Raw genomic sequence first — 24,677 nt, 5'->3', positions numbered from 1 at the left:
GCCTACTGACTTGACTGGGTGTCCCAATCTGATGTAGCCCTTTAACCTGATGCACTGTTCTGAGTTTGATTGGGGAAGCCATTGACCTTGGGCTTCACTGAGGCCTTCCAATTCGGTGCAGCCCTGTCACCCGGCGCAACCCTCTTGACTTGGTGCTCCATCCAGACAAAGTGCAGCCTGCTCTCCAACCTTCCATCCCCCACTGTGTGCTCCTGATCCAGACAAGGTGCAGCCTGCTCTCCAACCTTCCATCCCCCACTGTGTGCTCCTGATCCAGACAAGGTGCAGCCTGCTCTCCAACCTTCCAACACCACACTATGTGCTCCAGATCCAACGCAGTCCCCCAACACTGAGCGACTTTCTGAGCTTGTGTTGTGGTCTATGGCCCCAAAGGCGTGGGCCACCTCACAGTCTCTGAAAAATCTGGAGGCACGTGAAGAAAGGTACACGTGGCGAACACTTTGAGGTTGTAAAGTCAGCACACTTCCCAAAGCCTGTCCAGGAAAAAAAAAAAAGCCAGCCGGTGTGGGTGTGTTTTGGTGCGGGAGTAGGGGCGTTCAGCCCGGTGTCTCTCAGCCTCTTCCACCTCTTCCACTGGCGCACTCCTTAATGCACCTCTTGGGCCCGGTACTGGGTCCAGACCCAGTGAAGCCTTATGCCTTGGGCAATCCTCGGCGCTCTCCGACCGCCCCTTCCTTCCTCAACCCTCTCTTCTCGTCGCCAGGAGGCGCGGCTCATCGAGAATTCGGCGCTCGACTAGTTGGCGGATCCGCAAGATCGGCGCTCCCGGTGGGCGGAAGTGCGGCGCTGGTGGTTGGACGGCCCCTGCCCGAGCTCTAGGCGAGACCCGCTGGGCCCGGTCGGTGCCGGTGGTGGGCGGCGGCAGACGGGCTGGAGGTATGTGTCGGGGCCCGGTGGTCTTGGCTGAAGGCCAGTGAGGGCAGAACGGTGAGGCGGCGCGCGCCCGGCAGGTTCCGGGCCTTAGTTGCGAGGGGAAGCCGCGCTCCACCCGCGGACTCCACCTGGGAGCCCCGGCTGCGGCCCCACTCCGAGCCCGCACCGCAATCACTGGGCGCCGGGAGCGTTTTCCCGAGAACTAGGGACGTGGGGCGCTCTTCAGGCCCTTGCCGTCCCCCTTCTCGGCCTGCGGGTGCACCGGCCGATGGTGTCCTCATCAGGGTAAATCCCGTTTAACGATGTCGCTTTACTTGGCGTGGAAACGGCGACTGGGGTGCTTCCGTGACGAGATGGAGGTCGGTGCCGCCGCGCGGTGCCCTGGCGCCCCGGGAGATCCTGACAGGAGGCCCTGCTCCGCACCCCGCCTCTGTGCAGCCCGGGGACCACGTGGTATCTCAGGATTTTGTGAACAGGCATTTTCGTAATTTCAAGAAAACACTTACTGAAATAAGCCATTTTAATCCTACAGATCAGCATGCTGATTAAGTATGGGGAAGATGAAGTTTGATGCCAGTGAATCTATGAGTAGGTTTGCAAGGAAAACTTTATACATGTGTATGCTATGTTTACACACGAACATGCACTAGTCACAGCTCAATTAAATCACCCCTATATTGGAAAAAAAAACACGTGCTGATATTATGTAGATCTGTCCAGTCATATTTTGTTTGTAAATGTTAGTACGTGCTGCCCCAGCTTTTGTAACTGTAATGACAAAGGAATTAAAAGCCAAAAGCTTCCAAAGGATGACCTGAGTGAGAAACGTTGGTGACTCACAGGGTTTTGAGAGAAAGAAGTGATGTGCCCTTGGTACTTAAATGGTCTTTACTATTTAAGTAGGAACTTATTAAAACAGGGGAGCAGAGGACCAACTCTTGGAATTTTTACAAAACTATTTCTCTTTTCTTGGCAACCATTTTATCTTCTATATTGAGTGTCATTTTGAAATAGTGCCTTTCTATTACACTGGTACAGTGAATTTCCATTCATTCCTCAAATATTTGAGAGTCCATTATTTGTAAATTTATGGGAGATGAAATTTGTGCTAAAACATTTTGCAAAAGCATTGTTCTAACAAAGGGTTTTGAACAATTTCTGAGGGTGAAGCAGGAAATATATAGAAGCAACAAGATATATTATAGGAAGTATTGGTTACAAAGTTGTCTCTCAATTACTTTATCACCTATTGTAGTGTTAATTCATCTTTGAGTTACTTACATTTTCTTTCAAGACAAAAATTTCAATGTGTTGGCAGGGGTGATTGTGATCTCCTAAGGCAGCCTCCTGAGTGTTAGGATTATGGGCACACAACACTATTCCTTCAGTTTACTCTATTTTTTTTTCTTTTGGTAGCACTGGATTTGAATTCAGGTCCTCCTTTGCTAGGCAGGTACTCTACCACTGAGTCACACCTCTGGCAATGTTTTGCATTGGCTAGTTTGTGATAGGGTCTCACTTTCCATCTGTGCCTGTACTGTAGTCTTCCTATTCTTCCTGTTGTAGCTGGTATGACAGGTGGATGTCACTATGTCCAGCTTCTTCCATTGAGATGAAGTCTGGCAGCCTTTACTGACAAGGATATTCCAGAGCTCTGATAATCTCAATCTCAGGCTTCTATGTAGCTAGAATGATAGATGGTTGAGATGGTAAGGGTCCCATTTACAAATCTTGGCTGGTCTTGTACCAGGATCCCTGGATCTCAACTACTTGTCTAATCTAGAGTAGCTAGAATTATGGGCATGATTCGCCTGTTTAGTCATCTTAATCTAGCCATACTTTCCAATGAAAAACCCACTACATAGTAAATTCTTAAATATTTGTTCAATAGATGCATTTTTAGGCCTGAATTGAAAAGAGGAATTTCAAAATGGACTGGAATAGGAAAGAGCCTTTATTAATCTGCTTAGCAGTGTATTGAAATGTTGAATAATTTCAGACCCTGGGGAATGTGTTTGTGGAACAACTGGAATCCCTACTGAAATTGCATGATGGCAGTATTCACATCATAATCATATGCTTTAGTGGATCTTTATGTTAATTAGAGTAGTAATTATAATGTATGTCAGTGTAGAATTGAAGTGATTTAGAGAAATTGTGAGTCTTGAAGGTGTGGACACATGTATTTTCATTTTTGGATCTCCCAATTATGGGTCTCAATAACCATTCACTTCTCCTAGCACTGTTTGAGATACATGACTTCTTAGCTTCCTTCCTGCTTTGAAAATTTCAAAGTGAACCCTACTTTTATTTTGTATTTGTGAATCCTGTGTTCGCTTAGTATTTGTCTCATTTCTTTGTTGGGAGCTATGACTATTATTGGTATTTGCATACTAATCAAAAGACAAAGCTTATGTTGCTCAGGCATTTCCCAGTCTTGGCACATATATGACACATACATTGCAGATGATATCAATTTGAGTTCAGGAAAGGACATTTTTGTCTTCTGTCAAAATAACTTAGAACTAAACTGTGCAGTGATAGGTATAAGTACAGCATATGCTCAAAGGAGGAAAAGGTAGGTTGGAGCTAGAGAGAACAGGAAGCTTTGGGGAAGTGAGAAGCAAGACGTCTCTGAGACCTACACCACTGAAGTAAAATTCTTCATGCTTCAGTGATCTGTGGGAAGAAGACAGCAGTGAGCCAGGCTTCCTGAGATCCTCTGTCAAGGACGTGGGAGGCAGGGAAGGCTGATGAGTACTATTCCTGTGCTTAAGTGCAGGGGATACCGTAATACCTACATCTGGACTGCATACCAAAAGCAAAGCCTGGGACTGGGAAGAAAGAGCAGTTTGGATTATATAGTGCCTTAAGAGTCAGGCAGAGGAATTTGAAACTGATATATTAGGTACTGTGTGTGTGTGTGTGTGTGTGTGTGTGTGTGTGTGTGTGTGTCTGAGTGTCTGAGTCTGTGTGACTGTGTGAAACTTGCAGACTTTTATTAGACCAGCTAAAAGTTTCCTGGACATTCTTTAACAATAGTATTGATAACATTTAAGAGTTAGGTGAACCATTTGGTTTGATTCATTTATTATTTTTTAAAATCAGTGTACATTAGTTATGAAGCGGGAGCTATTGTAACATTTCCACATATTTATACAGTATATTCCAATCACTCTCTAACATGATTTGAATTTAGCCATTTCCTTTAATGTTTTCCATGCACAGTAAATTTTGGTGCTAATAATGGAAAGAACACTGGACACTTGGATACAAGAAGACATTTCATTTGTGTATTGATTTGTTTATGTATGTGTATATTTATTGCCAGTACTAGGGCTTGAACTCAGGATCTGGGTTTAGTCTCAGCTTTTTTGCTCAAGGCTGGTCTCCACTACTTGAGCCATACCTCTATTTCTGACTTTTTGCTGGTCAACTGGACATGAAGAGCCTCACAGACTTTTCTGTGTAGCAGGCTTCAAACCTTGATCTTCAGATCTTAGCCTTCTGAGTAGCTAGGATTATAGACATGAGCCACTGCTGTATGGCAAGAAGATGTTTTAGTTACCTGCCTTAGATGGATCCCTCTACCTGGGCTCTGGGCCTCATTGAGTCCTGTAGTAGTGAGACTTCACTCCCTAAGGAATACTCCCTGACATGTAGTGCACTGCTGCCCCTTTGCTTCTGTTAGTCTTGCTACCTTTGGCTTGCCTGGCTTTTACATTCCTGTGCTAAGTTTGGATTTAGTTATTTTTCCTCAGTTTTAAGTTTAGAGATTTTTAGAGGGCTTGCTATTTAACTTTCATTTGATAGTAATTTCACTGAGATACAAGTAAAAAAACAGGATTATCTAACTTTTACTTAATTTTCATGAAAGTCCTATGTGAGTGTTATGAGTATGTCTATGTAAGTCAAAGTCTCAGCAGGAGTCAGAATTTATGTCAAATGGTTCAAATGAGGAGACTTTAATAAAGGACAACTTAGGGGTGAGAGAAGGGTAAGAGAATAAGCAGGGAGTACTACGAAGTCCAAAAAGGAACTAACAACTAGGAAGGAGGGACAAAAGTAAAAGTCACGCAGTGAGCTGGCGCTCTGGAGGAGAGCACAGCTGTTGATATTGATATGGGAATGATGGAGCAGCAACCTTGAAACTTATTTCCTCACCCCAAAGCTCATACCTCCCACTCTTTGCTAAGTATCAGTGTGTGCTTCTTCTTTCACTTACTACCACTGTATATGTTCCTTTACCTCTGTAAGCAGTTGCTCATCTTCAGTCACTCTTACACAGTGTGCTCAATCATTCCATTTGTTTTTCTGTAGCATCTCTGGCAAATCCAGCCTGGATGATCTCAGCCTGCAGATTGTGTAGGTGTGTGTTCTAAACACATCACCCTCTTGCTTCAGCCACCTGAGTATTGTAAGTGTGCTCCACTGTGCTTGCTACATGATCTCAACTCTACTTTTCTAGTGTTTGGGTTCTGGGTTGCTAGGACCAGTGAGAAAAATAAGTAGTCAGCAGTCTCAATTAGATAGTCCATCAAGGGATCTTCTAGAGTTTCCCTTATCATTTCTGACTTGTAGAATATATTCTTAGTGGTGTGCATGTGTGTGTATATGTGTGCATGTGTGTGTGCACTGGTCGGGGCTTGAATGCTGTTCTTGAGCTGCTTTTTTGCTCAAGACTAGCGTCCTACCCCTTGAGCCACAGCTCTACTTTCAGTGGTTAGTTGGAGGTAAGAACCTCAGGGACTTTCCAGCCCAGACTGGCTTTGTGTTGCTGAGTAGCTAGGGTTACAGGCCTGAATCACTGGTGCCCAGTACTCTTTGTGTTGTTTTTTTTTTAAACTTTTCAAATTGCTTATGCACTTATATCATCTGTATTCGTAGCAAATGATTTTTCTACCTGCTTCAGAAATAATAGAATCTCATGCTCTTACTACTAAGAAAACATTTCCTTCTCCAATTACAGTATAGGGAAGAGACTGTTTACACTAAGACCAGTCCTTGCACCTGGGTTCTGGATCTTATCCTCTCCTGCCTTTGTGAGACTTCACTTAATTGTTCACATCTCCAGTTGGCCATTGTCTGTTTTTACATATCCTTAGAGACAGCAACGGTAATAATGCAAACTTGAAAATTGTAAGAAAAAGGTAGAGAGTCCTCTTTTTCTCACACTTCCTTGTTAAAATTTCCTAACTTAAAAAAAAAAACAACAACAACTCAGGCCCTCATGCTTACAATTGCAGGCATTATACTACTTGAGTCACACTTGCCCATTTTTTCTTTTGGTTATTTCTGAGGTAGAGTCTCTGCTTGGTCCAGCCTGGGCTTCTGTTCTCCTACTTATGCTTCACTGTGTCACTGGGAATGACAAGCATATTCTGCATTGCTCAGCCATGTATTTATCCTATAGCTGATTATGATAGTCTTTGGACCTTTGATGATTGGGATGATATTAATATAATTCCCCCATCTTTGTCTCAAGAAGCTAGGATTTTAAGTTTGAGTCATCATGCCTAGCTCTAGCCATATTGCTTCCTTCTCCTCCATCCCTTTCTCCCTTTCCTCTCTCCTTCCCCCTTCCCTTTCTTTTTTTGTGCTGGTGCTGAACTTGAATTCAGAGCCCTTGTGCTCTCATTTGTCTTTTTTACACAAGGCTGTCAAGCTACCACTTGAGGTATACCTCCATTTCTGGGATATTTTTGTTGATGTTGTTGTTGTTTAATCCGAGTCTCAGATTTCTCTGTTGATGCTGGCTTTGAACTCATATTCTCAGATTTCACCCTAAGATTATGGGTGGAAGCCATTGTCACCTGGCTTACCAAATTTCGTTCGTTCGTTCGTTCGTTCGTTCCTTCCTTCCTTCCTTCCTTCCTTCCTTCCTTCCTTCCTTCCTTCCTTCCTTCCTTCCTTCCTTCCTCCTTCCTTCCTTCCCTCCCTCCCTCCCTCCCTCCCTCCCTCCCTCCCTCCCTCCTTCCCTCCCTGCCTTCCTTGCCTTTCTTGCCTCTCTGTGTTTCTTTTTAATTTTTTTTTGCTAATCCTGGAGCTTGGACTCAGGGCCTGAGCACTGCTCCTGGCTTGTTTTTGCTCAAGGTTAGGATTCTACCTTTTGAGCCACAGCGCCACTTCTGGCCTTTTCTACATATATGGTGCTGAGGAATTGAACTCAGGGCTTCATGTATACAAGGCAAGCACTTTACCACTAGGCCATATTCCCAGTCCCCACCAAATTTCTTAAATAGTTGTTTAAGCTCATTTTCTGCTTACCTATCCCACTGCCATCTATCCACTGCAACTATGACCATATTGAAGGTCATCCTTTATTTCCTGATCACAAAATCTTGTTACTGTCTACTATATAGTTCCTGGGGCACAGAAAGTACTTAATATTTGGCTTGACTGTAAAAATCTGAAGGCATTTCCTTTTCTACAGACCTAGTATATTTGTATCTCTACTTTTATTTTCTCAGTTATAAAGGTTCAGTACAATGGTGTTAGAATTTTGGTGATCGTTGTCACTATGTGTTTAAACATTGTCAAGTGAACTAAAGGAAGTGAATTTTATTCCATAATAACTTCTCAGTTTTGTCTAGATGGCCTGTTTTTCTAGGAGTGACAGGACATAGTTGGTTTTTTTCTGAAAAATTACATTCTCTAATATCAGAAATAAATGCTTTATCTGTATAAATCTAATAAAAAGGAAATGTTAGAGATGATTGCTACACGTGACAATATATTTTGAATGAATAATGCTTTGCTTTTATATGAAACTACCCTTTTTTTCTTTTCCTTAACTAGTCTATATGTATTTTTGAGGTTTTTGATTGATTTGGGTGGAGTTGTGTGGAAGGAGATATGGTTGGGCCCAACTGTAGGCATTTTATATATTCTATTTACTTTAAATGTGGCTTCCTAGTTAGTTACTCCAGCCACATTCTCTTCCTCTTAAGCCTGCACCTCCAAACCTTGTAGGGAATAGTGTTTTTCTCTACAAAAAAAACAAAGTAGATAAATAAAATTAAGTGCTACTTAATCTTACATTGTCTAAATTATTAGGTTTTTCAAAACCTAAAAGATAAAAATGTCAACCTGCTTATTTTTCTTTAACACCAGATAATATAATTCAATTGTGTTTTGATTGTAAGAGGTACAGAAGGAAAACAAGTCTAAAGAGAAGGCCAGCAAACAGGGGGCTTTTATTTATTCATCCTTTCCTAGATGTCCCTTTTGAGACCATGAGACTTCATAGGACTTTTATCAGGATCTAATGCTATAAAATTTGGACTCCCTGGATTCCTTCAGGTTTGTTCATGATTATGTTTTGTTAATTTTGTGATTTTTGGTGGGGAGCTGAAGATGATTAATTTAGAAAACTGGACCATGGAGTTCATAACCTTGTTTCTGATACTTGTCCCACCCTATAAAATTGGTGGCAGTGCAGATGTGACTTAACTTTGACTGTATACAGGAAGAATGGAGTCCAGTTTACTGAGATTGAAGGAAATCATTCCTTTGAACTCTCTGGGAAATCTCTGGGTCCAGTGCTGCTACTGGGATCAAATGTATTCTAGGGAAGCTTGAATTTGTGTCATGGAGGATATGAATTCTACAGTTTGTTTCTGAGAATCTGAGAATAATTTTCGGTTAAAACTTACTGCCATCATGATTTTCTGGGGTCCTCTGGATCCATGATGACTGGATAGGGTAGGGCTGCTCAGTGTTTTTTTAATGTGAAGTGAATCTTAGTGCTTCTTAGATCTGGGTTTTTGCAAATGGCGGCATCGAGAGTCCATCTGTATGTAAAATGGAGCAGGGGTCCAGATTGTACCTGCCTTGTCTTCCTTCTTGATGCCACAGGACTGTTAGTGTAAGTAGTATGGAGGGAGGATGTTTTGGAGAACTTTTTGGGGGGGTGTGTCTTTGGGAAATATTCCTTTTTTATGATCTAATCTGTTAGGAAAATATGCTTTAAAATCAGGCTTTTCTCGTCCTACTAGGTGAATGTTATCTAAGTCTTCAAAGAATCAGAATTTATCTACCCTCTGTAGGAAAACTCAGATTTCATCTGCTACTTTTTAACTTAAAAAGTATTGCTTTTATGGTTCTATAACTATTGGTTGTGGTTATATTTTAAAATTTTCCCCAGTATTGTATCCAGCTAATTTTCTATGTAGTTTTAGCCAGAATTTCTGTAAAAATAACACTTTACTGTCTTTTATTCTACTAATATTTTTGAAAATTAATGTTGTGCCACAATGTGATAATGAGAAAATTGTAAAATTAAACATTTCAGTAAAGGAGTTGATGATACCTACTAACAAATATGGGATTTCTTTCTGGGATGACAAATATGTTCTAAAATTTACTGTAGTGAAAATTAAAAACTGAAAAAGCATTGAATTACATAGCTTTTGAGTGGGCAAATTGTATGGGTATATGAATTATATATTAATAAAGCTAACTAGAATATTGTGAATATGCTACAAAACACATTAAATTCATCTCTATGTGCTTCATTAAAGGAAAAGAGGAAGATTTAAATATAAAGTAAATGTAGTTATTTTACTATACATTTTAAACTATAAGAAAATGTGGCCTTTTGTCTTCAGTTAAGTGAAATGCTTTTATAATGGCAATTTTTCTCTTTTGACCTGTGATGGATAGGAGGTTAATTGATGTTAAATGGATGCTTTGTTAATCCTTCATCAGCTACTAAATTGGTATGGGGAGTCCGGGTCAGAACTACACAGGCCATGGCCAGCTTGTTTCTCTGGGAGTTTTATGGGCTCCCCCTCCTTCCTGTTCCTCCAAACCACACATCACTTTCCCTAGCTGCCCATGAGGAGACAAGCCTGCCTCCCCTCCCGTCCACTCATTCTTTTTTCTCTCTCTTTCTCTCTCTGCTGCTCAGTGACAGCTTGTAGATGTTGCGTGCGAGTGAGTTCAGCTGGCGCTGTGTGGTCTGAGTGTGTGGTCTCCAGCTCAACAGAGAGGCAGCTAACAGAGTGGATGAGAGAGAGCGATACTGTTTACTTTAATTTATTTCGGATGCCGGAATTGTGCCCAGAGTTTCTCCTAAGCTTGACTCCACAGCTAGCAGCTTCAATACCTCACAGCTGTGGTTCAATCTGAACCTCACCAGCCTCTTCCCCCAGGCACTTTACATAGAATTTGCCTGTTTAATCCCTTGTGGCTCAGAAACGTTAATGCACTGATGAGTGCTATGATTATTTTGTTTTCAGTATGTCAAGATATATGGCCATGAAGAAGTTCCTTTTGAGATAGAGTTAATAAAGCAGAAATTGTAAGATAAGTGACAAATTTGGTATATTTTTAGAAATTGAGAAGCTATTACACAAAATATGGATGCATTTAATTCAACTGTGCTCATGTGAAGGAATCTGGAAGTTAGGTGACATCTGTCATGTTTATCAATTTTAGTAAAATTAGCTAGCTTAAGCTAACAGGTGATTCTTTGACCATTTGGGAAAGAAACATCTACATTGATTTTGGCATGCTTATTTACTGTAGTTTCTGTATTTGTCAGCAGTGAATATTTGCTTATTTCATCATAAAGATTTCTTTCTCTGGTTTATTGTGAATAGCTTACTAATATTTTCTTCCTTTGTGATTGCTGAACATTTCTGTTGAAATGACCAAGTATTTCATTATTTGAATAGATATCAATAGACATTTAGTATCATTTGGAATTTTGCACTATTTAACTTCTTCGCTTTCCTGCATTCCTGGTACTCATGCTGCAGTGCAGTTGTGCTTCGTTCAGTTGGGAAACTTTAGTCTAGGCCACTGACATTTTCCAGAGGGGCTACTCTATGTAGCTTATTATTGTTCTGCTGCCCTTCCTTCCTTCCTTCCTTCCTTCCTTCCTTCCTTCCTTCCTTCCTTCCTTCCTTCCTTCCTTCCTTCCTGCCTGCCTGCCTGCCTTCCTGCCTTCCTGCCTTCCTCTCTTCCTCTCTCTTTCCTTTTCTTTCCCTCCCCCAGCTCTAGCCTTGATTTTTAGTTCATGAAGTCAGTTTGTATCAGCAAGATACCAACTTCCTCCTATCCTCTTGTATCTTTTTAGTAATAGCCATGATTTTCCTTAGCCTCATCTGTCTTGGAACTAGAAAACTTTAAGAATGTAATAGTATGGAATACTTACATTTTTAAATGATATTATTTTGTATTTCTTTTTGTGTTCAGTGAGGATTATATTAATCTGGTGCTCACAAGAATTCTGAAACATGGTTAGTATATGTACAGAGTTGGGTACACTAATTATTCCAGGTACACTATTCTAGAATATTTTTATCACTATTGGAGAAAACCCCAAATCCATCATCAATCCTTTCTATTCTTTTTTTTTCTAGCCACTGGTAATCTTCTTTCTGTGTCAACAGATTTATTTCTAAATTTTCCTGAATGTGGAATCATATAATATGTGATTTTTATGTTGTAACAGAGTAAATAGATGCATAATATTAGTTATTAGCCTATAATGTTCATCTGAGAAGAAAAAATTCTCTTCATAATGAAAAAATATTGACAAATTAGTACTATAGTATAATAAAAAATAGAAATAAGCTAGAAATTAGGAAGTGTTCTAAGTTATTATTTGATAGAAATGCCATGTGGGTGTATTTTCTGCTAGCCACAAAAGCAGTCGGTACTGAGTTTGACGAGTGTCAGTGTTAATTGCTAATTGCTTAAAATCTTGTAGCGAACTCTAAAGGGATAGACACTGTTTGAGCTATATCCCTTCAATCTGAACTTTGCTTTTCCTAAACTTGTTCCTCTGAGAACAAACACAGAACAGGGAAAGGACTCGCCTTTTATTCAGCTGTAACTGGACTGAGATTACCTTCAAGGGAAGCTGATCTCTCCAGAAGATAGAGCTAGAGCAGTTGGCAACTTTGCAAACCACAGTATTTCAAAATGCATTTCTGTTGAAGACAAATTCATCTAAAAATATTCCTATCTGAAAAATATTTTCTCTTTATTTGAACTTTACTTCAAATTGAAAATTAAATGAAATAGTGTTGGTTTAATTCATATAAGAATGAAGGAAATGTGTGAAGGGGAAATTTTATTTTACTTTAAACATTTAAATTTGTTCTTTGTATAAAGGACACACAGCCTCAAACCAACATTTCTGTTTTTTATGTAACTCTGTATAGAAAAAATAATAGATTATGAAACACTTCACCTCTTAGGCCTTACAATTAAAGGTCATATTTAAGCGTGACTTGTTAGTCACCCCAGAGGGACCTTCAGAAAAGAAGTTGTTTCATTCAAATATATGGTTAGTTCGACTTCATCTAATTATTTATGTGACATTTCTGTATTGAGGGTCAAGAGGTGCTACCATATATTAATTGATCTTTTCAGATTTAATTAGTGGACTTACAGTCAGTTCTGTGATAGTTTTTGGTGATTGTTGTGGAACAGATACATTGGTTAAAAAAAAAAGACTAATATGTGAAACACAATAAGGATCAAGGAATGCATCTAGTTTGCAGTATAACAACTGTATCCAGTATTCCTCTAGAAGACCACATAGTTGGTTTCATATAGCTAGAATTTTGCATGGCCTTTGAGGTCTTAGCTGCTGTGGTTGAGGAGCTTAAAGAATAGGCAGATCATAGCTCTTGACTTCTTAGATTTGCATAGTCCCAGCCATTCATCCACAGAGGGCCTGGTGCCTAGCTGAGCAGAATGCCAGGAGTTAACTTCTAGTGGCTGAAAAGCAAAAACAAAAACAAAGAATGGAGTTAGAGACATTACTTCCTAGGGAGCCATCATGTGGCTAGTGTTTCCAAGGAAGCAATCTATTTGCTTGATTTCAAATTCCAACTCTGCTGTTTACCACCTATGACTTTGTTGTTTTTTGAGACAGGTTCTCACTATATTACTAGGCTGGCCCCAATTTGGCTCCATCAACCCTCCTGCTTAATCTCTCAAGTCACTGGAACTGGAGCCCCACTATGTCAAGCGACCAGCTATTTAATCTCCGATAATGCTACCCCTGCTAATAAGATAACTTAGCATTTTAGATTACTTTGTTCTTGTAATTTTCCACTTAATCTCTTGGACTGGTTTGTATTGCTGCCAGCAAAGTACAGGAACACTATACAGATTCATTGTAAGCTTTTGTCTTAAATAGCTTATGTTAAATTAATAGACAAACAATAAAATCTCTGTTTTAGCTTGTTCCTCTCAGGTTCAACATTTTAAAACATATTTATTGGTTGCATCTCTGTAGTAGTGAATTGTCTACTCTATTTTTCTTCATTTTTGTAAGAGATTTGTTTATTGATTTTTTTGTGTGTAACATTTTATATATTAAGCTGTTTGTATTTTCTCATTTTGAATATTTTCTCAAACTTCCTGTTGGCCTTTTAAATTAGCACGGCTCTTATTTATGACCATATTAAAGATGCACATTTCTCTTAGATCTGATTAACACTTTTGGCAAAGTAGCAGGATATTACTAACATAAAAAATCATACTAAAATAAAATACTAATGTAAAAAAAATCAGAGCATATATATGTGTATACACACACACACACACACACACTGATAGTGAACAGCCTGAGAAAGAAATAAGGACAATAAATTTATGTACAATACCCTTAAAAACAATTAATTGCCTAAGAATAAATCTAACCAAGGAGGTGAAAGACCTGTAGGAGTACTATAAAACATTGTAAGAATAATTGAAGACACTAGAAAGTTAAAGGACATCCTATGTTAATGGATTGGCAGGAGTAATATTGTAAAAATGACTATGTTAGGGGAAGCAATCTACATATTCAGCATAGTCCTTATCAAAAGTCCAGTGTTCCCCCCCACATCCCATGAAATAGAAAAAAAAAATCCTAAAAATTCACTTGAAAGTACAAAAAATCCTGAGTAGCCAAAGCAATTTGAGCAGAAAGGGCAATAATGCTGGATGTATCACAGTAACCTGATTTCAGATTATACCATAGTAACAAACTCAATCATGGTACTGATACAAAAACAAACATATAGATCAATGGAATAGAATAGAAGATCCAAAAATAAGACCACACAGTTATAGTTGCTTCACTTCCCCCCCCCCCCCCATACTGGGGCTTGAACTCAGGGTCTGGTCACTGTCCCTGAGGCTCTTTGTGCCCGGGGCTAGTGCTCTACCACTTGAGCCACAGGGCCACTTCCAGCTTTTTCTGGGTAGTTTTTTGGAGATAAGAGTCTCACATAGCTGAGTATAGGATTATAGGTGTGAGCCATCAGTGCCTGGCTTTGGCTTCGGCTCACTTTTGACAAAGGTGCTAGAACCCTATGGTGGAGAAAAAAAAAAAAAAAAAACCTCTTCAACAAATGGTGCTTAGAAGACTGGACATCCACATATAGAAGGCTGAAGCTAGAACCTGGTATCTATACTGTATGAAAATTAATCCAAACCAGGTCAAAGATTTTAATATAAGACCTAAAAACTTTCAGATTGCCAGAGAAAAACAGGATATGCCCTTGAAGATAGAGGTATCGGTAATACTTCTATGAATAGAACCCAAATTTCTCAGGAAATTAAGAACAAGAATCACATCAAATTAAAAAGCTCCTATACAGCAAGAAAAAGTATTGTCAAAAGGAAACCTACAGAATGGAGGAAAAAACTTTGCCAGCTATTCACCAGATTAAAGATTACTATTGAGGAATATCAAAGAGTAATGAATATCAAGAGTAATCAAATTCAGTGATACTTTGAATTTGATCAAAGTAATTTGTATGCACACAGAAATGTTAAAATGAAACCACTTTGTAAAATTAATATATAATACAATTTTTTTAAATGTTGGGAGGGGTAGATCATATGGTTCAAGTGGTAGTTGGCCTGCCTAGCAAGCACATGGCTTGGAATTGAAATCCCAGTACAATAAAAAAAATGTAAAAATAAATTGTATAGGTCTCTCTTTTTCTCTCTCTCCATCATCAAGATGGCTCAAGATATAGACACTTATCTATATCTTCTATATCTAGGTGTAGGTAGATAACTATCTGTAGATATTTGTAGATAGATAAAGATTTGGATAGATACATAGATTTAGAGGGGTTTTTTTTTTGTTGTTGTTGTTGTTTTGTCCATGTGGGTCTTGAATTCAGGGCCTGGGCGCTGTCCCTGAGATTTTGGTTCAAGTCTAGTACTCTATCACTTTGGGCCTCAGCTCTGCTTCCAGTTTTCTGGAGGTTAGTTGGCCATAAGAATCTCATGGAATTTCCCGTCCTGCCTGACTTTGAACCAAGATCTTATTATCTCAACCTCCTAAGTAGCTAGGATTATAGGCATGAGCCACCAGTGCCCAGCCTAGAGGGTTTTTTTTTGTTTTATTTTTTTGTTTTTATGCTGAGATTAGGGCATGAAATGAGGGCCTGGAGCTCTCACTTAATTTTTTTGCTTGTGTTCTACAACTTGAGTCAAACCTCCGGTTCCAGCTTTTTGCTGATTAATTGGACATAGAAGTGTCTAAGATTCATCTTGGGTGCGTTTCAAATCAAGATCAAGATCCTCAGATCGCCTAGTTCTGTGTAGGTAGGATTATAGGCATGAGCTACCAGCACCCAAGCAAAAAGTCTTGGAAGTCAGTACTTCTGGCTCTGGCTCTCTCGCCTTGTCACTTTGTGTCTGTCTGTCTGTCTGTCTGTCTGTCTGTCTCTCTCTCTCTCTACTGTGGCAGGAATCCTGCTCTGTCAGTTGCCAGTGTAGGGTATTAGACAAGGGATTTACCAGACCACCCTCAGGGGGAGTTTTAGGAATTAAGTTATTACATGGGAAGAACATAGAAAAGTATTTGGTCATACTAAGTACTAAGCAAGCAATGTTACTTTTATTTGAATACCTATTATTATGGAATTATAATAATGTTTCACACTATTCTCAAATCTGATACATCAAAATCTCAATATAAATATAACAGTCACGCCAATTTTTCTATACTTGGAACATTTCAAGTAAAAAGCCTGGTTAAATAAAATAAAGGAATAAGTAATAGGAATTATCTCCTCCCAATAGTAATAGCAACAGAATCTCTTAAACACAGAAACATATCTAACATTTAGCATGCAAAGAAAATTTGAGTTCTTAAAGCTTTGATTAGGTTAGTGTGAAAGTGGTTTTTTAAAAATACTTTTGCAATTTACTTTGTCACTTTTTTTTCTTCAAAATAACACTAGTGACTGAACTTGAAAATAGATACATATCTGTTACATATGGTAAGTTGTAGAAATAACAGGCAAGGGCATGCATGGGAAATACTATTTCACTTGGAAAAGGAAAGTCAATATGATAGATTTCTTAGCATGGCGTGTGCTTCTGTGGGTAAACTATTCTACTATGCTGAATTTTAATTAGTATTAATAGTTTTATGGGATACACACGTTTCAAGACGTATAATATTGTTTTTATTTAAAATAGGTCTTCCTACACACATACACACACACACACACACGCACACACACACAAATGCATGTTTGCGCACACTCAGTAATACCAAATTGTATATATATTGGATAGGAATGTATGTGGCTACAATACAAGTAAGAGGAAATTTGACAGATGATGACTTAGACAACTAGGCTTCTCCTTTTGGGACTTGACACAGTATCTGTATGGATTTAGTCCAGAGGCTCATGCAGCAGCATAGCCATGTAATGGGGGATATAGGTTGCTTCTGTCTTAACATTTTGTCATAGTATAGTATATTGCTTGTTTCACATAGGTTGCTGCAGCTCCTGGCTTTATGTCTGTGCTTGAAGCAAGGAAAGGGGAAATTACTATAAAGCCATATTTATTTACTCCTTATTTAAAGAGGAAAACAAAATTCATAAAATAAAATGTACTGTTCAAGCACAAGACTGAGTTTTATATTTTTCATTTTCTTCTTTAAAGTATCATTAAGTAGTGTTACAAAGTAGTTGCCATTTAACAAAGTAGTTAATGAATACAGTGCATCTTGATCATTTCAACATTCTCATCTACTTCAACATTCTCACCTACTCCTCCAGTTTCACCCTTCCCCTTACTTTGTTTAATTTTGCAGTATAGATACTGAGTTCTTTACTGCCATCTCCCCCTTCTCCCCTTCATTCACCTACCTCTATCCCCTTGATCCCACTCTCCCTCTTGCAAGTACTTATTTCCTGGTGTTTATTTTATTGGGCTTTGCCTTTGCCTTTCTAAGGGATTATACTATTTGAATTCTCCCTTTAGTCTACTATATTTCAGTTAATTATTGTATTACTATTGATTGATGGTTTGCTTAATATTACAAACTGCTTAATTATTTTTATGGCTAATTGCATCATTTATAATGCTATTTGTATTGTTTCTTATTTTCTATTGAAAATTAATTATCTGGCTTGGTGTGGGATTAAACTAGGGTCTCAGTGATCCTGCCAGTGTGCTTTACCACTGAATTTCCCCCTCCCAAGACTGAAAAATATTTTAAATAAAGGCAAGTGCCTGTTTATTCAACTTTCACCTACTAATTAAGGAATCAAGATCCCTAAAAGCTATGGAATTGCAGCCACCAGGGAAACCTATGTGTATTTGGTACAGAGTCCCAGAGATGAGAAACCATGAGGGACATGGTACCCATTTCTTCTAGAATGGAGAAAGCACCTGCTCGTGAATCCACGAAAAGTCAGAGATAGGTGTATTGGTTCTGGCTTTGTCTGTCCAAAATCATTGGATAAAGGACAGCACTGTTACTTTGGCTAGATCTCCCTAAAGCACTTAAAAGGAGTTAAAAAAATTCTAAATATGTTTTACTTTTTACCTCTTCCTCTGACCCCAATCTTGAGACTTACTTTGGTGCAAAGGGACGGTGCACATTGATTATGCAGGTCCAGGAGAGGTTAAAAAGGGAAGAGTTGCTGATTTTTAAATTTTATTAAATAAAATTAATTTATTTTAAAAAATAAATAGAAAATCTGTTTTCATAACAAGTCCATATGAAGCCATACCTGAAGCATGCAACATAATTAAAAATATTTTTTCTTGATTTTTATTTGTGCATATTATGTAGAATCATGGGTTTCATTTTGGCACATTAGTATATGCATTTAATACACTTTATTTCTACATACCCAGCCCTCCCCTTTTTCACTTCTTCCCTCCCCTCTCCTTCCTGATTTCCTTCTACTTATTCAATAATCAGATTTTTTTTTTTTTTAGATTTGAGTTCTTCTAGCCTATTCCTCCAGAGTTGCTTGGATTATGGGCCTGTGTAATTAACTTCTCCCCCAACCCCCACAAGTTTTAAGGGAAAAATTTTAACTTCAGAGTTTATTGTTCTGGTATGATGGGGCCAACATAGTCAGAGACAAATTCTATTGAAAAAAAGCTATTTGGTTACTCACAGTTCCAGAGCAGAGGGGTGATGCCACACTACACCATAGAGAACCACCCAGGAAGCATCAAGACAGGTCTTGAGGCAGATGGAGCCAGAGGGAAGCAAGTGTCAGAGCTTTTATTGTGTTCATGGAAGGAATGGGCTAGGTAAGGTAGGCAAGCTGAGCAAGTGTAGGATTGGATAATTGGAATAATTTCCCAGGGCTCTGGGGTATAAAGATAGGTTACAGTTGTCTGATATTATTCTGGTGTTTAAAACAGGGAGGAGTGTCCCTGACTTGGGACTCTGACTACAATAGTGTGGACTCCAGATTGGCTGGCCTTCAGATGTATTTCTGAAACTAGTTAACTCTCAGAGAGGCAATCTCGTTCTTATTTTCCAGGATTCCAACATGTTGAAGCATCAGAAAGTGTTAAAATTATAAAAAAGAATGACGTTACATATACAAAGACGAGAACTTTGACACACAGCTTTAGAATTAGTGGCAGAGGCAAGAACAGGCATATGTTTGGTCTGGAAAGGGGTATGAGTGGAAACATTTTAACTCATTTACCCCAGGTATTTTAGAAGCTTTTGTTGTGTTTTGTAGATTTCTCATCTTCCATCTTCCCTCTTTCCATCATAGGCCAGATTCTTTTTTAGTGTTAGAATTTGAGAAGTATTTGGTTTACATTTTGTGCAACATGTATATATATATGTACATATATACATGTATATATATATGTACATATATACATATATATGTACATATATGTACATATATATATATAATATGATACATATGTGGTCCAAATCTTACTTATCTGAAAGAGTAAATAAGTTACTTCCAAGGCTAAAGAAATATTGTCTGTTTCATTAAAAACATAATTAGGGAAACTGAGCAATCTGTCAGTAGTCTTCTGTTATTCATTTAGAACCACTAATGTAATTATCACAATAAGAAACTCATTTTGACCTCCTCGTTACCTATTTAGTAAAAAATGATTCTAATTTGGCTAACTGCATATAAATTATGATCAATTTGACATTTTAGCTTGATTTTTGACTCAGAATTTATTATTTTTTGCTCTTCATATTCAGCATAGCACTATAAAACTTGATTAAAAGTAATAGTTATCACTTTCCTATTTTTGGATTAAGGAAATCACAAGAAACCACTAATCAGCTTTTGTAAATGTACTTTGGATCACTCTTTAACAATACACCTACCTGTCTGGAGCCTAGAAGCCTAACACAGATGTCAGAATGGAAGTCATCACAGCCATGAGCTCCTCCAGAGTGTGCTCATTTCTGTTTTTAGTAAAGGATCAAGAAAGGGATGGTTTAAAAAATTACATAAGGGTTAGTGTCTTGATTATGGAGGATACTCAGAGTTAAGCCTTCTTTTTTCTGTGATCAACGTAAGCATAAAGAGGATATGATGTCAAGGAAGATCATAGTGGTGAGTTTGAGGGGAAAGGTCAGTAGTCCTTTAACAGTCATACCCTGAGATCTGTTTTTCACTCTTCCCCCTGGCCAGTGGTAGTGTAGATCCCCTTAAGTAGTAGTTTTATCCAAAACACTCAAATTTCTGGACATATTCTAACCCCTGGAGCAATAGTTCTTAACGGAAGTGACTCTCTTCCCTTAGGATGGGGGCACTTGACATTGTCTGGAGACACTTTTCATCATTACTTTTGATTGAGCTACTAGCATTTAGTGGATAGAAGCCAAGTGTGCTGCTCCATCTTGCAATGCCTAGGATAGTCTTTATCACAAAGAATGGTCCTGTCCAAACTATCATTAATGCCATCATAGAGACCCTCAGTCTTGGAGAGAAAAATATAAAAATCTCGGGATTCTTTCTGATTTGTGAGAGGCATGAAAAGCAACACGACTTCTTGGAACTTTTGGGCACCTTTAAGAAATTTGTCATGGGGGAATTGAACAAAAATGATAACAGCAGGAGATCCAGAAAGAATGGTGGTCATCCAGAAGCAGTGCAGGAGTTAGGGACAGCCAAAAAAGAGAGGAACATTACAGAGATTGGCATTATCAATAAAAATCTGATATTAAATGAGCTATGCAACTTGTGGTGGTGTGAAGGAAAAACTGGAAGAGAGCAAGGGAAGGGGTAATGTCCAAAAAGAAATGTATTCATTACCTGTCTTATATAGTGGTAACTCCTCTGTATATAACTTTTATAATAACAATAAAAAAGTTATCAAAATGTATTGAACTACAAAAAAACCCAGAAAACAAAAAAGAACCTGATATTAAGTGAAATTACTATTAAAAGGAAGCTTACAAAAAAACTGTAGTCTGATGAAATACCATGTTGACCAAAACCTTATTCTGTTGCAGCGTTAAGTGGTTCTTCTTTAGAAAAGTAACCACGTGAAATACATCGCATTATATTCTTATATTAATTTTTTCTTTGATAAATTTTAACTTTAAAACATTCTACAAATTTCTGACTTTATGATATATAGTCCATTAAAATACCTTTAATTTTTAGATTATCCTTATATGCCCCAAATTAAGTATATTGTAAGAGGTATTTCTAAATTTTACATGAGTTCAGCTTAGTAATTAAGTATTAAAAAAATTCCTTGTGTTTTCCTGGAGGTTACTATTTGTGTTTCCCCAGTAAGAAAAGATGAATAAATTGAAAATCATCAACTTTTATGTCCATTAGACAATTAAGGTCACAAGGGAGACTGCTGGCCCTTAATATTGAGAAACAAACAGGCATATGTTGAGACTCATAAGTGAATATTGCAGAAATTGAATTGGTTGGTTTTTTAAAAAGCATGCTTTCATATCTATCTTTCAACAAAAACTACAGTACATATTAAAACACAGGTTGAAGAAACTGAAACAAACCAGAATAAAGGGCAACTATGATTATGTTAAAAGTTTCTAATGTGAAGAAAATAATGTATGATGGATAAGTTATATATATATGTATTTATGTATACACACACAGAAAACTTTGGAAGCTTTAAGGAATGGCAGTAAGGAAATAATAGGAATTTTAAAAAACAGACAAAATAGAAATAAAAAAAAACAGACATTAAGAGTGCTTTTGATGGATTTTTTGATGGACTCATCAATAAATTGGATTTGGCTGTGAACTTGAAGAACCATCAATAGAAACTTTAAAAACTATAATGGGAAGAGCAAAAAGACTGAAGAAAACAGATTAGAATATCATTCAAGAATTGTAGGACAGTTACAGTTGTGGGAATTCTAGAAGGAGAAGGAAGATAAAGGAACAGAAGAAGTATTAGATATCATATTGATAGCTTACCAAAATTAATGATAGACATCAAACCCTAGATCTAGGTAGCTCAATTAACAATTAGCAGGCAATTCCTCAAAACAACTCTAGGCATATCATAATCAAGGTAAAATTAAAAACAAAGAAAAATTTGAGTGAGGTTGAGGCCCAGCTTTTATTAGCTTTTAAAAAAAATAGACTTTCTTGACCCACAGCTGTGACTTCTGTATTTAAGGGTACCTCAGTGGACAATAAGTAGGCTCTCTGCCTCATGGCTGGGAGAGATCTGCTCCAAGGATTAGGAAAAATTGGACAATGAAAATTTGATAAAGCTAGCATCTGTTCACCTTCACAGATGTTAATAGTGTACCTTACTGTGTCCCTTCCCTCCCTCTCTTCCTTATTTAGGTAAGATTTAACTTACTTTATATATTAAATATTCCAACCCTCACAAAAAGCCCCTTGGGCTTCCTCTTCCTTTCCCTCCTTTCTTTCCTTCCCTTTTTCCCCTCCTCTTTCTTTCCCTCCCTCCCTCCTTTCCTTCCCTCCCTCCTCCCTTCCTTCCTTCTGTCTCTTCTTCCCTCCCTCTTTTCTGATTGAGTTTGAGACTAAGCTGGAACCCTGGCAAGGAACAGTCCGACTCTTACAGGCTGTAAGCTTGATGGGACAACCCCAGTTGGGGAGCAGGTATCCCATCACATCCCAATCTCTGATCCGATTCCCTTCCATCCTAGTGTTCCATCTTTTCCCATGTGTGTTAATCAGTTTTCTTTTACTACATTGAAACGCTTGAGGTAACTATAAAGAGAATAGTTTATTTTGTGATAATTCTAAGGAGAATTGCAGACCATGATCACACAGAGCCATTTTGGTCTTTGGCCAGGCAGCTTTTGGTAGAAGTGAATGGTGAAACAAAACTGTTTATCTCATAAGCTAGGAAGCAAAAGGAGAGAGAAAGATAGAATCTTGCAATATCCATTGAGGATATGTACCAATGATATCATTGGACTCCACCTTTTAAAGATTCATCAAACCTCTCAGTATCTTCATCTTGGCTAACAAATGGGCTTATGAACCTTTGGAGGTACTTAATCAAATCATAGTGGATATTAACTTGAACAAGAGACTTCAGTGGACTCACTTCTGGAAACAAGCTAGATAACTCCTATTATAGTCAGTCTTACACTACCCCAGAATTCTTTTGTGGCCAAATGTCTATTGGGCCTGGGAGAAAGCCTGGGAGTTTATCCTCTTTGATGACTGCATCACTGCCTTTTAATGGGTAGGGTAGAATAGTGTAGCAATGCACACACAGGTACTGAGAATTATAATACATTTCCTTTTTTTTTTTTTTTTTTTTTTTTTTTAAATTTTTTTTTTATTATCAATTGAACATAAATTTTTTTTTTTTACAAGGTGCTGTGCAAAGAGGGTGCAGTTACATAGTAGGGCATTGTGTACATTTCTTGTGGTATCTTACAACCTGTTTTCCCATCCCTTGTCTAGGTCAGGTAGACCCATATGCAGTATACAATGTATCAAGCACATATACAGTGATCACAGACTTGGTCTCTACTGTCTCTCCATCTCCCTTTGTTAACAGTCATATATCAGGGAGATCATGCCCCTTTGTTTTCTGTGTTCTAGGCTTGTCTCACTCAACATTATTTGTTCGAGTTCTGACCATTTCCCTGCAAATAACAATATTTCACCATTCCTAATCGCTATGTAGTATTCCATTGTGTATAAGTACCATATTTTTTGGATCCATTCATCTGTGGAGGGGCATCTGGGTTGTTTCCAAATTTTGGCTATTGTGAATTGTGCTGCGATAAACATGGAAGTACAAATGTCCTTTTGATATCTTGGGTTTTGCTGTTTAGGATAGATGCCTAGGAGTGGTATGGCTGGGTCATAGGGTAGGTCTATATTGAGCTTTTTGAGAAACCTCCATACTGTTCTCCAAAGTGGCTGTACTAATTTGCACTCCCACCAACAATGGAGAAGGGTTCCTCTTTCCCCACAGCCCCTCCAGCATTTGTTGTTTCCTGAGTTCAGAGTATAAGCCATTCTAACTGGGGTGAGGTGGTATCTCAGGGTTGTTTTTATTTGCATTTCCTTTACTAGCAGGGATGTTGAGCATTTCCTCATGTGTTTCTTTGCCATTTTTATATCTTCTCTTGTGAAGTCTCTCTTTAGCTCTTTTGCCCATTTCCTAATAGGTTTATTGGGCTTGGAGTGGCTTAGTTTTTTGAGTTCTCTGTAGATGACAGATATCAGGCCTTTGTCTGTTGCTGTGCTGGTAAATATCCTTTCCCATATCGTTGGCTGTCTTTCTATTTTGGTGGCTATGACCTTAGCTGTGCAGAAACTTTTTAATTTGTAGTAGTCCCATTTGTTGAGTCTTTCCCCTATTTGTTGTGCGCCTGGGACTCTATTCAGGAAGTTCCCTCCTGTGCCTATAAGTTCTAGTGTCTTTCCTACTCTGTCCTTCAGTAGTTTCAAGGATTCAGGTCTGATGTTGAGGTCCTTGATCCATTTTGAGTTGATCTTGGTGCATGGTGATAGGCTTGGGTCTACTTTGAGTTTTCTGCATATGGCTGCCCAGTTCTCCCAGCACCAGTAGTTGAAGAGGCTATGTTTATTCCATTGTATGTCTTTAGCTCCTTTGTCGAATATCAGTTGGCTGTAAGAGTGCGGTTTTATTTCTGGGTCTTCAATTCTAATCCACTGGTCTTCCGATCTGTTTTTATACCAATACCATGCTGTTTTTGTTATGATGGCCTTGTAGTAGAGCTTGAAGTCTGGTATGGTGATACCTCCTGCACTATGTTTTTTGCCTAGAATTGCTTTGGCTATTCTAGGTTTTTTGCTGTTCCATATGAATTTATGGATTGGTTTCTCTATTTCAGTGAAGAATGTGGCTGGGATTTTGATAGGTATTGCATTGAATTTGTATAACAATTTGGGCAGTATGGCCATTTTCACTATATTGATTCTGCCTACCCATGAGCATGGGAGGTCTTTCCATCTCCTTGTGTCTTCTTTGATTTCCCTTATTAGATTTTTGTAGTTTTCATTGAATAGGTCCGTCACGTCCTTGGTTAAGTTGATCCCTAGGTACTT

The 24,677-nt window shown here is 38.4% G+C and overlaps 1 protein-coding gene across 3 annotated transcripts in view; it reads left to right on the top strand.

Annotated features, from left to right (window-relative positions):
* The first annotated feature begins 799 nt into the window (after window positions 1-799).
* The window catches only part of Exoc2 (exocyst complex component 2), a 173,988-nt gene continuing 150,110 nt past the window's right edge, over window positions 800-24,677 (top strand). Inside the window, exons 1-2 of one of the 3 annotated variants that reach the window (XM_048348509.1) lie at window positions 806-897; window positions 17,494-17,560. The gene's annotated coding sequence lies outside the window, so the exon portion shown is untranslated. Of the gene's footprint in view, window positions 898-17,493; window positions 17,561-24,677 lie in introns of all 3 variants that reach the window. The other 2 variants (XM_048348507.1, XM_048348510.1) reach the window with 2 other exon arrangements.

The sequence above is a fragment of the Perognathus longimembris genome, chromosome 6 (genome assembly GCF_023159225.1).
Source record: "Perognathus longimembris pacificus isolate PPM17 chromosome 6, ASM2315922v1, whole genome shotgun sequence".
In the NCBI taxonomy this organism is placed as follows: Eukaryota; Metazoa; Chordata; class Mammalia; order Rodentia; family Heteromyidae; genus Perognathus; species Perognathus longimembris.
This window is presented reverse-complemented; position numbering and strand designations above follow the sequence as displayed.